Source organism: Thalassophryne amazonica, chromosome 8, assembly GCF_902500255.1.
Source record: "Thalassophryne amazonica chromosome 8, fThaAma1.1, whole genome shotgun sequence".
NCBI classification, from domain to species: domain Eukaryota; kingdom Metazoa; phylum Chordata; class Actinopteri; order Batrachoidiformes; family Batrachoididae; genus Thalassophryne; species Thalassophryne amazonica.
The window spans coordinates 102,204,597-102,218,996 of NC_047110.1; the positions used below are offsets into that span (position 1 = coordinate 102,204,597).

The 14,400-nt window shown below is 40.3% G+C and overlaps 1 protein-coding gene and 1 long non-coding RNA gene across 2 annotated transcripts in view; both read right to left on the reverse strand.

The window, feature by feature from the left end:
- cpne2 (copine II) overlaps positions 1-14,400 on the reverse strand; it is a 167,275-nt gene that overhangs the window by 29,220 nt on the left and 123,655 nt on the right. The gene's annotated exons all lie outside the window — the stretch shown is intronic.
- Positions 762-9,372, reverse strand: LOC117516198. The gene is made up of 3 exons (XR_004562329.1): positions 9,349-9,372; positions 6,857-6,859; positions 762-877 (listed from the first exon to the last, which is right to left on the reverse strand). It is a non-coding gene; the product is annotated as an uncharacterized LOC117516198 (long non-coding RNA).

Sequence of the window (14,400 nt, forward strand, 5' to 3'; positions counted from 1 at the left end):
GAAATATAACTGCCTGTCAGTATATTCTATCATCTTGAATATTTTTTTTTTTGAGCAAACAAACAACACGTCACTCTGCACAGTATTTGCATAAAATAGTCTTCTCTACTTTGACCCCACTTAGCTGGTAGCATCAGGACCACTTGTCTCTTGTCACTGTAAAACACATGCTCTGATTGAAATTGAAGGGCAGCTGTTTGCTTTGCCTCTGTCTCTTGTAGCTAATGTGTCCAAGGGGTGACTGGGTCCCAGCCATGCTTGACAGCATTGTAAATAAGGCCATCACAGGTCCTCTGCTGGACAAACTATACAATGACAACATTTCCAACAGTTAAAGTGTTTATTCAGGAAAATAAAAGTTTACATATTGGAAAAAACAGCATAGTTGCTGAAAGGCTCTTATCAGTCAATATTTTCGGCTAAATCATATATCAGCCGGGCTCTATTAAAAAGTGATGGAGTCATTTTAAGTAGAAATAAAGCTCATGTTCCATGTGTCGCCCGACCCAGTGGGCTGTCACTGAGTCCCAAACAAAATACCAATATAAAGACAAAAGTCCTCACAAAGCTGCACAGTCATGCCCACAAACACACGCTGTAGCTTCTCTCTTTAATGTGCTAACAGCAGCGCTCATTAGAGACTCATTATCACACAGACAGACAGGGTCGCTAGCACGCTGCGCAGTGCACACACCATGCACAGACCGTGCGCTGGCCAGCAGCCCGTGCATCGACACCAGCAGTTTCCACATTCACACAACCATTCACAGGTTCTCTCATTATCTGACAACAGCAGCTCCCAAACAGTGCAGCAGCCTATCATCACCCACTATGTCCACCCACGCAGCCTTATCCCGCACGTGCATGCACGCACACACTGTGTGAGCGAACCTCGACCCCGCGCACGCACACTTTGACTGCGGCTGTCACATCGCATTGTGTGTTACTCCTTCCGATGTTCCAGCCCTGTTTGAACTCACTGTATTATAAAACAAGAAAAGGGTGAAACAAAAGGGTCGGTGGAAGAAAACTGACAGAGGAAAATCCTTTGTGTATTCCTTCCTGGTGTATTTGTTCTCTGCAGGGTGACAGGGTACAATTAGGGACCAAAAAGCACAGTGGGTGCATAATGATACCCAGCTTCAGCACTGCACTTCGCTCTGCACATTTAGGTGGAATATGTGCCTCTGGATGTGTTAAAGTTAGTCATGTTAAACCTTCAGTCTGAGAACAGTGACGGTATTGGCAGAGATCAGAACACAAAATGGTGATTATAAAAAAATAAATAATGCAGGCGATTTCAGCATGTGGGTGGAGATGATGAAGTTTTTGCCAGGTCTTTGGTCACAATCAACTGATTTTAAAAAATAGCATTTTACTATCTGTGATATCAACAGCCGATCTGCTCTGTGTCAGCCTGATCCCGTCAGATCTCAGAAGCTAAGCAGTGCGGGACCTGGTTAGTACTTGGATGGGAGCCCTCTTTGGAACACCAGCGGCTGTGTGTGTGTGTGTGTGTGTGTGTGTGTGTGTGTGTGTGTGTGTGTGTGTGTGTGTGTGTGTGTGTGTGTGTGTGTGTGTCTCCGGCATGCACTGGAGTTGTGTCAGGAAGGGCATCTGGCGTAAAACTTGTGCCAAATGCCAATGCGGATCTGGCTGTATCCGCTGTGGCGACCCCAAACAAAATGGGAGCAGCCAAATGGACAACTACTATCTGTGACATCAGAAAAAAAGTGATGAAGTGTGGGTTTTTTATTTATTTTTTCTTAGAAACACATTTTTTCTTACATACATTTCATATCTGAAAAATGACACAAGGGAGTGAAAATATCTGCTATTTTTTTAAAGAAATATTTTTTCCTTCTTGAATACAGTAGTATCGTAAGTAGCGTAACATTAAATATTCAAACCATTCACACAAGAAGTAAATAATATGGTCTTACCTGTCCGTTTCAGTGAGATCATCTCCAGTCTGATGAAAACTTATCCACCTTTACAAAACGACGTCTGAAAATAATTCAAGTCCTTATGTCCTGGCTGAAGAAAAGTCTATTTGTCACAGGGCAGTTTGGTGCCAGGTTACAGCGCTAGTTGTAACTGGTTAATTGCGGCTGATGGATTGAGCCTCTGCTGTTAACAGAGCCTCTTCTTGTTCCACCTCGGGCCGCTTTGCGCCGCAAGGTGAGAGACTCGTAGCCACTCATCTGCTCATAATGTCTCAGTCCGCACATGATGAAGTTATCCCATGATCCACAAAACAATAAAATGAAAATACTCAGTTTTGCCTCCCTGTCAAGTGGAGAAGCCGCAGACACCGTGTGAAGCACGCTTGTCAATATAAATGTTCCACCTGCCAATCAAAAGGATTCTGCTGGTGAGAATTAACCGTTCACACTGACCCGAACCACTCTGTGAAAATGGGGCTGTCAGTAGCCTGTAAAAATCCATAAATTAATGGGACAATTAAGATAATGGTTCCGGCACTGATGCCACTTCCTCCTTCTTCTCCAATGTCAGGACTCACATGGAAGTTCCTGGTTTTTAGTGGTGCGCAGTTCAAAATCCAAATATTTATCTCTTCAGTAACTGCGCACCAGGAAAGGATAAATTTCAAACTGTTGTTTAATTTTAGTCTTAAATACTCAAAAAAAAAAATAATAATTACATATCGTGTCACCTGCACTTTAAATCAGCTTTGTACACATACACACTGACAAATCTTATCCCATTTTTAAAGCTCTTAGGCTGTATAGAGATCAGGAGTGAACAATGGCGTTTTAGCACGTTTGTTGTTTCTAAGTCTTTCCTGTGTTGACTTGACTTGATGCTCGGGGTCACTGTCTTGCTGAAACTGTCAGGTTTCTTACAAACTACACCTGAAGCAAAGAAGCAGCCACACAGCATGATGCTGCCAGCACCAAAATAATGCCATCTATTCAAACCACAGAACCTTCCTCCAGCTCCTTCCAGCTTTTTATGACCTGCTGGGATTGAAAAAAAAAAAAAATAGAAATATCATGTGAGTTTAGCCAGTCTGCCATAAAGCTGCAGCTGGTGAAGCTCACGTCATGTGACGTGACTTCTTGTGACACTATTCAACAGTATGTCCCAGAAAAAAAACTCCTCACTCCTACATTCCATAATTACAACAATATTAATACTATAATATTACAACAATATTAATTTTGGCTATGTCACACTGGAGTATTTGTCACTTTTGTCCAAAATGCATCACGAAGAAGAAAAAAACATAAGTAACATCAGTTTGTAAGTCACAATTAAGATATTTATTATATTTGTGGCCCTGCGACAGACTAGCGTCCTGTCCTGGGGGTACCCCGCCTCGCGCTCTATGACTGCTGGGATAGGCTCCAGCCCCCCGCGACCCTTAATTGGACTAAGCGGTAGAAGATGGATGGATGGATTATAACAGAAACAGTGTGTTAGCAAGCAGAAGCTAACCAGCTAATTAATGTTATTGTATAGCAGAAAAAGAACACTTAGAATTGCCCATGCATGGATGCATAAAACAGCCAGTTACATGTTAGTTGATGTAACGTGAATTTCTCCTCTGTGAGATCAATAAAGTTGATCTTATCTTAGCCTAGCTGTCCTCCTTGGCAGCTGCAGCTGCCCCACAAGTACAAAGTCATCGAGTACTGAAATACATGTGTGACAGGACCAGCCAAACAAGTAAAAACTAGCACGGCAGTCTGGAAAATACGTTTCTCCCCTATATATATATATATATATATATATATATATATATATATATATATACACACACACAGTAGTGTTCAGAATAATAGTAGTGCTATGTGACTAAAACGATTAATAATTAATCCAGGTTTTGAGTATATTTCTTATTGTTACATGGGAAACAAGGTACCAGTAGATTCAGTAGATTCTCACAAATCCAACAAGACCAAGCATTCATGATATGCACACTCTTAAGGCTATGAAATTGGGCTATTAGTAAAAAAAGTAAAAAAGGGGGCGTTCACAATAATAGTAGCATCTACTACAAACTTTGACGCTACAAACTCAAAACTATTATGTTCAAACTGCTTTTTTAGCAATCCTGTGAATCACTAAACTAGTATTTAGTTGTATAACCACAGTTTTTCATGATTTCTTCACATCTGTGAGGCATTAATTTTGTTGGTTTGGAACCAAGATTTTGCTTGTTTACTAGTGTGCTTGGGGTCATTGTCTTGTTGAAACACCCATTTCAAGGGCATGTCCTCTTCAGCATAAGGCAACATGACCTCTTCAAGTATTTTGACATATCCAAACTGATCCATGATACCTAGTATGCAATATATAGGCCCAACACCATAGTAGGAGAAACATGCCCATATCATGATGCTTGCACCACTATGCTTCACTGTCTTCACTGTGAACTGTGGCTTGAATTCATAGTTTGGGAGTTGTCTCACAAACTGTCTGCGGCCCTTGGACCCAAAAGAACAATTTTACTCTCATCAATCCACAAAATATTCCTCCATTTCTCTTTAGGCCAGTTGATGTGTTCTTTGGCAAATTGTAACCTCTTCTGCACATGTCTTAACAGAGGGACTTTGCGGGGGATTCTTGCAAATAAATTAGCTTCACACAGGCATCTTCTAACTGTCACAGCACTTACACGTAACTCCAGACTGTCTTTGATCATCCTGGAGCTGATCAATGGGTGAGCCTTTGCCATTCTGGTTATTCTTCCATCCATTTTGATGGTTGTTTTCCGTTTTCTTCCACACGTCTGTTTTTTTTTTTGTCCATTTTAAAGCATTGGAGATCATTGTAGATGAACAACCTGTAATTTTTTGCACCTGCGTATAAGTTTTCCCCTCTCCAATCAACTTTTTAATCAAACTACGCTGTACTTTTCTAACAGACCTCGTGTGTGTGTATGTATATATATATATATTATATATATATAGTGTGTGTGTGTGTGTGTGTGTGTGTGTGTGTGTGTGTGTGTGTGTGTGTGTGTGTGTGTGTGTGTGTGTGTGTGTGTGAGAGATAGAGAATTAAACTAGGTTAGATAAATGAAGGGTAACAAATTAAATCCCATGTTTTTTTTTTTTTGTTTTTTTTTTAATAATCATATTTATTGGGCAATTTTAAAGCTTCATTAGAAAATAAAAAAATCTGCTATTATTTATTAATGACTTCTCAAGACCCACCTGCAGTACAACCAGAGCCCACTGGGGCCTGTGGGAATCACTGCTATCGTGTATAAAATAAGTAGAACTAAAAAGTCAGTCAAGGCAAAAAAAAAAAAATTGTCTGCAAATGCTGTGACAAATGGCTATAATGAAAATAACTTATTTCCTGCACAAAAAAGTTGTATTATTGCTGAAGTGTTGATGACAGTTGATACGTGGACTGCATGAGAGGCCAGCCTGAGGTGGTGAATAGAAAAACAAAAAATAATTAATTCCTCAGTATCATGCCACAAAAATTAGCCCATATATGCAAATTTAAATAAACAAATTAGTCTTTTTGCAGCATTAATTTAACACTGCAGCAAGCCCATCTGATCCCAGTCAAATATATAAGTGTTAAAAATCAATTCTGTCAGTGTATATAAACTCTTTTTAGTCTTTTAAAAATTCTTTTTATTGTTTATCAAATTGATTTAACACTCTAATGGAGTTCATTTAAAACTATTAGGCCAAGTGGTTAGTGCACTTGGTTTCAGCGCCGAAGGCTCCCGGTTCAAACCCCACCCCTGCCACATTTCTCCATGCAATGTGGAGTTGTGTCAGGAAGGGCAGCCGGCGTAAAACTTGTGCCAGTGTAACATGCAGATCCACCTTGGATGCGCTGTGGTTACCAATTTCAATTTTATTGAACTTATAGAGCGCCAAATCACGACAGTGTTGACTCAAAGTGCTTCACAGAAAACCACTCAGCAATGAAAAAACCAAAACAAATTAAATCAAGAGATCAAAGAACATGATTAAAAGCATAATAAAAAAGTTAAAAAGATTAAAAAAAGAATAAAAAACATAGTAAACAATAGGTCAATCATATAAAACAGAAACTGACCCCGACCTCGAGTGAAAACAAAGGAGCAGCCGAAGGGTCTTACTATGAATGGTATCATATGAACCGGCTGCAGTGTTATTTCAACACTGCCAAATCTACTGGTTTTCTTGTCAGCAACGTATCAAAGTTCTCTGTCCTAACTCCAGGTTTCATTCACTGTGAGAAAGCTGCAGTAAATCTGTCTTCCTCATTAATTTCACTGAAACGACTGCACCGGAACTGTTGGGTCACCAATCCACAACATTGCCATTTAGTTAAAAAAAAAAAAAAAAAAAGCTGCTCCCTGCTTAAATGTGCTGCCGCACGGACTTTGGCAAAGCCTCTGACAGCCAATCAGATAACTAGAAATGACAAATGTAATGCAGTCAACCCGACATTGTGATTACTGCAGTGTTTACTTTGTAAGAACACAAGCAGATTTTTGCTACCAAAGTTAAATTCAAGGAGAACATTTTCAGAAGGTCTGTTCCTGGCAAGAAGCAATAATCAAAAGAAAATGTGGCTGGATGTGAAATTATTTCATGAAACAAGAAGAATCTGTTGTTGCTGATTAGAAAATTATGCGAGAGAAGCTAAAGGGAATATCTGACAACCAAATAGGTTGGTAAGTGACATAACAGTCCTTGTAAAACCTTGAACATTTAGCACAAAAAAGTACAACAAAAAGAAGAAAATTACATCAGAAGATGAAAGAGTATATCAGCAAAAGCATCAAGTAGACCTTAAAAGGGCGACTCTGGGAAGGGGAGCGAATCCCCCAATGAGATGAACATGAACGAGCGAGCGAGAACGGCAGTAAAACCGTCTGTGAGTTGTCAAATATGAGCTGGAGCTTGTTTTTGTTCAACAAAAACAAAATCACTTTCACAACAATCTCAAGGTAGCTGTGGCTAAGAACGAAACAAAATGGAATTTCAACAGAACAAAAAGAATTCTGTTAAAGTTGGGCCAAATTAGCCAAACTTCCCTGATGCACAATTTTGCCTATGATGCCACCGTTACCATCAGGTCCTGGGAAAATCTTTTTGGTGTCTTGGTGAATGTTAAACACTCTTGACAAAGGTGCCTTGACAATAACATGAATTTGATTCGCTCACTTGCACGCAATCTGTGCAGGAGAGTAAATTCTTTGCAAACTGTTGTAAACCATTTCGAAATGTTTAAAATCTCTGTCACGCATTAATTACGTGAACATCACGTGAACATTGCGCAAACAATCTAAAAACACTGGGTGTGAGTGTGAGTGATTGCATCAGCACAGCGCATCAAAGCTCAGCTCATCTGAACGATTATGAGATATTAAATCTATCAGAAACGTAATTTTACAGATACTCATAAGAAGGAATGAACAGTCAACTGTTTTACCAAGCTAAACATTACAAATAATTACATTTTAGACTGTTCCAAATGCATTCTCCACCTCATGAAGCGCACGAGAGAGAGAAAAGCTGCAGCTGAAATGGTCCTCTGCGATTCTAGAAGCAATTAAAGGTGTTTTCAACAGCCAAACAGAGAAAATGAATAATCTGCTATGAAATAATTATTTTATATACGCAGTGTCCAGTGGCACAAACCATGGCATCCAGTGGAACACAGCATGTGGCATTGTCATGACGAAGTGTGCGAGATTGCAGAGCCAAAATGCATGCAAGTGTCAAGGCACCTTAAAGCATGGTTTACACATAGACGGTTTTGTCGGCGGGTAGTACGCAGACCGAAGTTCGCAGTAGTTCCGGCTGTTTTCGCGGTGGAAAGGGGTGGAGCATTTCGCCGGCATTTTGACCACCGTACTAGCCACAAATACGAGGATAAAACACCGCTAAATCCGCCGAATAAAGTGGCGTTTTGACGCCGTAGCATCCGACACACGTCAGGCAACGGGGGTTAATACCCAGTTCTATCCTTTACAATCGCAGGTTAAGACGCGTGAGAACGGCGGTGTTCTCCTGCCGCCGATAATGCCCTGTGTACCGCTGGATTTATCCAGGTAAATCCTGCGTTACTTCAGGAACTTTTGCATATAGGCACCGCCCCCAGAGTATAATAGGCTGAAGCAGCAAGAATACATGCCTGTCACTGCAGAGGGAGGGAGAACATACTCAGCCTTTTCTTCTCTTTCCTTTTCCCCTCCTCAACGTGTTGCTCCGTCTCCACCACAGGGCTACCCTCTGCTTCTGAACCAGACCTCTTGGTAAGTCCTTGCTGCTGTCAATTTTCTTTTAGGAGACATACTGGAGCATCTCTGCAAAAATATCTGGAGCTGGCCGCGAGTGAGAGGCCTGCATGTAGCGCGCTAGCATTTTTATATTGACCGCCACCTATCGGCCGTCTGGAACGCCGTTAACCGGGAGGTGGCGTTTAGAACGGCGTACTGTCCACTAGCGCCGCCACTTTGTCTGCCTCTGTCGCCAGTTAAAACGCCCTTGAGGACGCCAATGTGGGCTCTATCGCCGTTTTACACGCCGTTGGTTAGGGATATAACGCCGGCCGCCAACTACGGTGGTGTAAACTGCTGCACTACAGGAAGGGGCAGGATGAAACGGCGATTAAAAAGTATCAAACGCTGTTGTTCGCGTTGTCTCCATCATCACGCAAATTCTCCGGGAGCGCTCCCGGAATTATTCGACATGTTGAATAATTTTTTCGACGATTCCCGGTAAAGCCGGAACTAAGCCACGCCCCCTAGTGCTGGCGTTAACAACAGCGTGTGATCCTTAAGACGGCCAAAAACTCTTCTGGGATGCTTCCGGGAGCTCTTACCATCTATGTGTAAACGGGGCTTAAGTCTTGATGTTCCAAGATACAGCAACTGTCGTGCATCTTTGACAAATCCTTTGTCTCGGTGCTGCCTTGAAGGTAATCCGGGGCTTTCTTGAATATTCATTTGGGCAGCAAGACTATTCAGGACTGTCTTGCAACAGTCTTAATAGAGTCTTGATGGTTCTTGGTTCAAATGTGGTGAAAGATTTTCTACATTCTAACAAGGTCTTGGTGTTAAGTCTTGTGAGTTCGCAGGACATCTGAGATAAGTGTGTCTATGGTGACACCTGTGTGGTTGTCAGTACAGTCAGTTGGTGGGTTTTAAGGGTGAAAATCCAGCTATGATGAGTCTGCATGACCAGGCCTGTAGGGGGCGCCCCATAACAGCCACAGATGCACAGCACCAACTGTGGGTGCAATGGCATAGTCCTCAGAATTTCTGTAACACAGTAACATTGTCAACCCCTGACCGATATGTGGACACTTCACAGACACATTTTTCATCCTGGAAAAGATGTCATTCGTCAGCATGACTCATTCACACACACACACACACACAGGATGCGTTGCAGTGCCTCACATTTTGCCACACCTGCCGTTCTTCTCCTTTTTCCCAAGCTGAAAGAACACCTGAAGGAACACTGTTACAGTAATGATGCAAAGGTGCAACCAGCTGTATGTCACTGGTGGTGCCAACACCCAATTTCTCCACCAACAGGATACAAAAACTGGTCCGGTGTGTGTGTGTGTGTGTGTGTGTGTGTGTGTGTGTGTGTGTGTGTGTGTGTGTGTGTGTGTGTGTGTGTGTGTGTAAAGTGAATGTGACTACGTGGAAAAGTAAGGACCCTGCTTGATAGAGAACATTCTGAGTGATAAGCAGATATGAGATTCATGTGAGTATCTTGCTTGTTACTGAAACAGTCACATAGGAGGCAGAACTTTCCAGCTGAGTGGATGAATAATACTGTACTGACATGTTTGGTGGTATGTGTGATACGTTGAACTGATGTTCCATTATTTTCAATGACATGATGCTGGAAAATGAACCAGTGCTGGCTGTGAGAGAGACAGCCACACACTGGTACATGCTGTGGAAAACTTTACACTTTCAACCTTCTTGACTTGCTGTAGTGTCGAAGACAAACCACACTATGAACTATGGGAGGATATTGTTGCTACATTCCAGATTCTTCAGTGAGTTGGCTCCATTTGTTGCCTGCATGCAGTGGTGAACGTGTGTTGTGTGTTTGCTCCAATGTCCAATAAGAATTCAGCAATACCCCCAACCTCTTTCATGAGAGAAATGGTGATGTCAGAAGAACTTAATTGTGAGAATGAGCCAGAATCTGGCCCTGATAGATCAGAATGCATTACAAGATGGCTGCCCTTTTCAGTCAAAAAACATTTCTTGCAAAACCCTCAGGTTGCCAACTATCATACCAACTGAATTACTGTCAAGACTGATGTGCATACTTATGTTTCTTGGAAGACGAATGTTACTGATTAGGCAGCTTTTCCTCTAAATTTACATATTCTGGTTCCAGTAACCGATAATTCATTGTAAACTGAAACCTTGTCTTGAAAGCATCCCTCAGATACATATCAATAACACCAATATTTATCTAATGGATGCTTTGAAGCAACAGTACACCCACCCACCAGTCTTTTCCTGAGACATGGACAGGACTATTACAAACTATGCAGGCTTATAAATTAGTCCAGTTCAAACATTCTGAGGTGATAGATTACTTCATAGGGATTAAGTAACAGCCATCCAGCTCTGTGCACACGTGATCCTGCCGGATCTCAGAAATGAAGCACAGTAGGTCCTGATAGGTGGGAGACCACTCAAGAAAACCAGGAGCTGTGCATATTTCTCTACATTAGTGTTTAATTGACTGAATATTTTCTGGCATATTGCTATCTTTAATATAAATATAAACAGGTTTGGCATACTTCTTGCACGCTGAGCCGTAGCTTCTTTATCAAGAGACACTTTGACACTCAGGAGTACCCAGAACCTATAGTGCAGCAGATAACTCAAACAATCATGCAAATGGTAATAAAAGCATCAAATTCGGCAGAAATAATCCTTAGACACTCCTCTTTTGAAAAAACCAATTGGCCACTTGACTTTTCAATTGGTGCTCAGGTAGGGGTCAATTGAAGAATTACATAGAGGTCAAAATTAAAAGTTGCTCCAATCATATTGAAAAATATTACACATTATTTGCCTGATCATAAAGATTCCAAAAAGGTATAGTTTGGACTATCTGTGACTGAATTCTATGGAGTTACGGGATAAAAACAGCAAAAATGGTGACCAAGCTCAGTTTCATTTTGTACAGGGGTCAAAAGTTAAAGTTGCTCCAATTTTGGTAAAAAGTGATGCAAATTATTGGTTGAGCTAATAGGATTAATAAATGGAATAGTTTGATAGTGTTGAATGCTTGGTCTCCAAAGTAAAGGTGAAACAAGGTCTACGTCTATTGGATTCTATGATATGTGACATATGTTATCGTAACGTGATAAGAAAGGATGATACATGGTCCAAACTATTCATTTTTAAAACCGTGTTAACTAGTAATTTGCATCACTTTTTACCAAAATTGGAGCAACTTTAACTTTTGACCCGTCTACAAAATGACACTGACCTTTGTCACCATTTTTGCTGTTTTTATCCCGTAACTCCATAGAATTCAGTCCAAACTATACCTTTTTGGAATCTTTATGATCAGGCAAATAATGTGGAATATTTTTCAATATGATTGTAGCATCTTTTAATTTTGACCTCTGTATAATTCTTCAATTGACCCTACCTGAGCATCGATTGAAAAGTCAAGTGGCCAATCGTTTTTTTCAAAAGAGGATTGTCTGAGGACTATTTCTGCCAAATTTGATGCTTTTATCACCATTTGCAGGATTCTGCTCTAAATATTCTTTTATCTGCTGCACTACTACATCTGAATACTTAGTATGTGTTAACATTAGTTAGGAACCTCCTATCCAACTGTGGCTGTAGTACGTACTAGAAGCAAGTGCATGAGTAGTAGGGACACAATTCAGATGTAGTACACCACTGCCATCTTACTTGTCTTTTGACCTGGATGTTTCCAAATGCCACATATGTACATATACCATGAACATTTCTATTTTGCAAGAGCAGACCCTTTGAAATGGTTCCTGATAATGTGTATTTGCACAATGCCATGCTATTATTTTCACGCTATCTTCTTTGAATTTTCCCAAGTTCTTCTTCTTCAGTCACTAGGCTCCAGCTGCCTCATGGGATATCTTAGTGTCATCTGTTTGTACATTATGGAGGTAGTAGAGCATCCAGGCACCATTCAACTACTATTTAATGCATACTGAGTATTCAGGTACCCTATAGATTGTGATGTACTGCTGTTTTGCCCACTTTATATTAAACTATTATGAGTTTTTGGATGTAGGATTCATCCACAAATTTTCCAGCTTAAGAACAACATGCTCTCCCATCGAGACCATTGACCCAAAGCACTGTACTTTCTTTACAGAAATGCTTATTACCCATACTACATACAATTTAAAGCTGCTTAAATGAATAAAAAAGAAAGAAAATTACATTTTATGCCCTCCCAGATTAAGAGTCAGTCTTAGACCTTTTTTGTTAAAAAAAAAAAAAAAAAGTCAGTGGATCAATGCCTGACCGCCTCTATCATAGTATAAAATGCACTGCATTAACCATGCTTGTTTAAGTTCATTTAACACAAATTAACCATGCTTATTTAACTTGAAATTATATTTGGTTAACTGAACTCAACTGTTTTGAGGTAATGAGTTGCCTCAAAATGTTTGAGTTTGCAGGTTTATAGTGCAGGTATGATTTAAATGTCATGCTTTCATAGTGATTATGGTTTATTTCTCTCACAATGTTCTTCACCAGCACTATCTTCTACATTTGTCATCTGACATGCAGTATCGGAGCGTATGTGTGGCACATGTCTTATTTGTCAAGCTAAACTGCTTTGATGTATTTGTGGTTGGAAAATAGAAGTGTGCTGTGGTTTTGTTTTTTTCTGCAGTGACACATGAACACCCACTTTTTTTTTTTTTTTTTTTTACCTGAAATTCAGTCACCCTTAAACACTTTGCTGTGTGGTTTATGGTTTTCCACATGCTCATGTCTTTCTGTAAGATCAGATTCTTAAACAAACTGGTAAACAACAAAACAAATTTAGAATCTGGAATGTACTACATATATTCCAAAAATCAGAAGGCTTTGAAAATGAAAAGAAACTTATTCCACACTGCATGTAAATGTCACCACACGTGCTCCTAATTTCTATCATGCATGTCATGATACAAGCTCACGCCGCTTCACTCGCTCATGGAACAGGGAGTCCCAAAAAGGAAGTGCCTAATTTTGAGTCCATAGTGAAACAGGAAATGTGAAATGTTGAACACTTCCTGGAGCTACAGCAGAGGATATTAACCTATTTTTCATTATGTTGTGTTTGCATTGGTATATTTATGGTACATTATATAACTTTTTGTTTATTTCATTTAAAAAAAAAAAGAAAAAGAAAAGAACATTTTTAAGAAGTGAAAGAGGAGATTTTGCACGAACAGACCTTGCAGGAAGTCAGTGCACAGTTGACACTGAAAGAGGAAATCCTAAATGTTGAGTCAACATTGAATCTGGGAACGCTACAGTGAGAGGCAGTACGCACCTTGCCACCTCATGAGGTCAGTCAGTGACTATTTAGTGTGTAGATTGCATTAAGGTTTTTAGCCATGCTAATGCTGGGGAGCATTTACCATTTACTGGAAATAAAGCCTGAAGGACCTAAATGAGATGGTGAAGACTTTCCAGACATGTGAGTTGCAAATAAGCAGAAATGCTTAAAATGGCTGTTGCTAGGGGGGGCTTCACTGAAGGGTTTTATCCATACTAATGCTCCCCAGAAGCGTTTACTGAAAAAAATATATGACATGGTGAGATGCTGAAGAGCTTTGCTCACTCATGTCTGTGACATATGCAGATTATTATTATGCATAAGACCAGGCATGTCCAATGGGTGGCAGGAAAGCGACAAGTAAATTTAAGCACACCTGCTCCTAATTTCCATCATCCATCCAGCATCCACTAAAATGCAGCTCTGTGGGATATTATTTAATCAAAACAAAATTTCTTTACGGATTGATCTGATGTATCAAAGTTCACCAGACTGTAAACATTACATGCCCTTTTGAGACATACAAATACTCTAATTTATACCACGGTCAGTAAGAATTCCATGTCTAACTGGCGTGCATTATTTTCGTGTATATGCACACGTAGTTCAGCGAGTTAAGTCACTGTTATAATCACTCCGCTCTGGTCATCACCATAGCAATGCACAAATCAGTTGGCGCAGATCGGCTGTGTTTTGACAAGTGAATAACAGAAACGCGATAAAATGTGGATTTCCAAGTGAATTTTAATATTGTTGGCCAAAATAAAATGTTTGAGGAATGGAAAGAGGAGGACAGCAGACGAGAAGAACAGCAAAAGCAACGGCGTAAAGATTTAACATCGGACGAACTGGACAAGATTGAAGACAG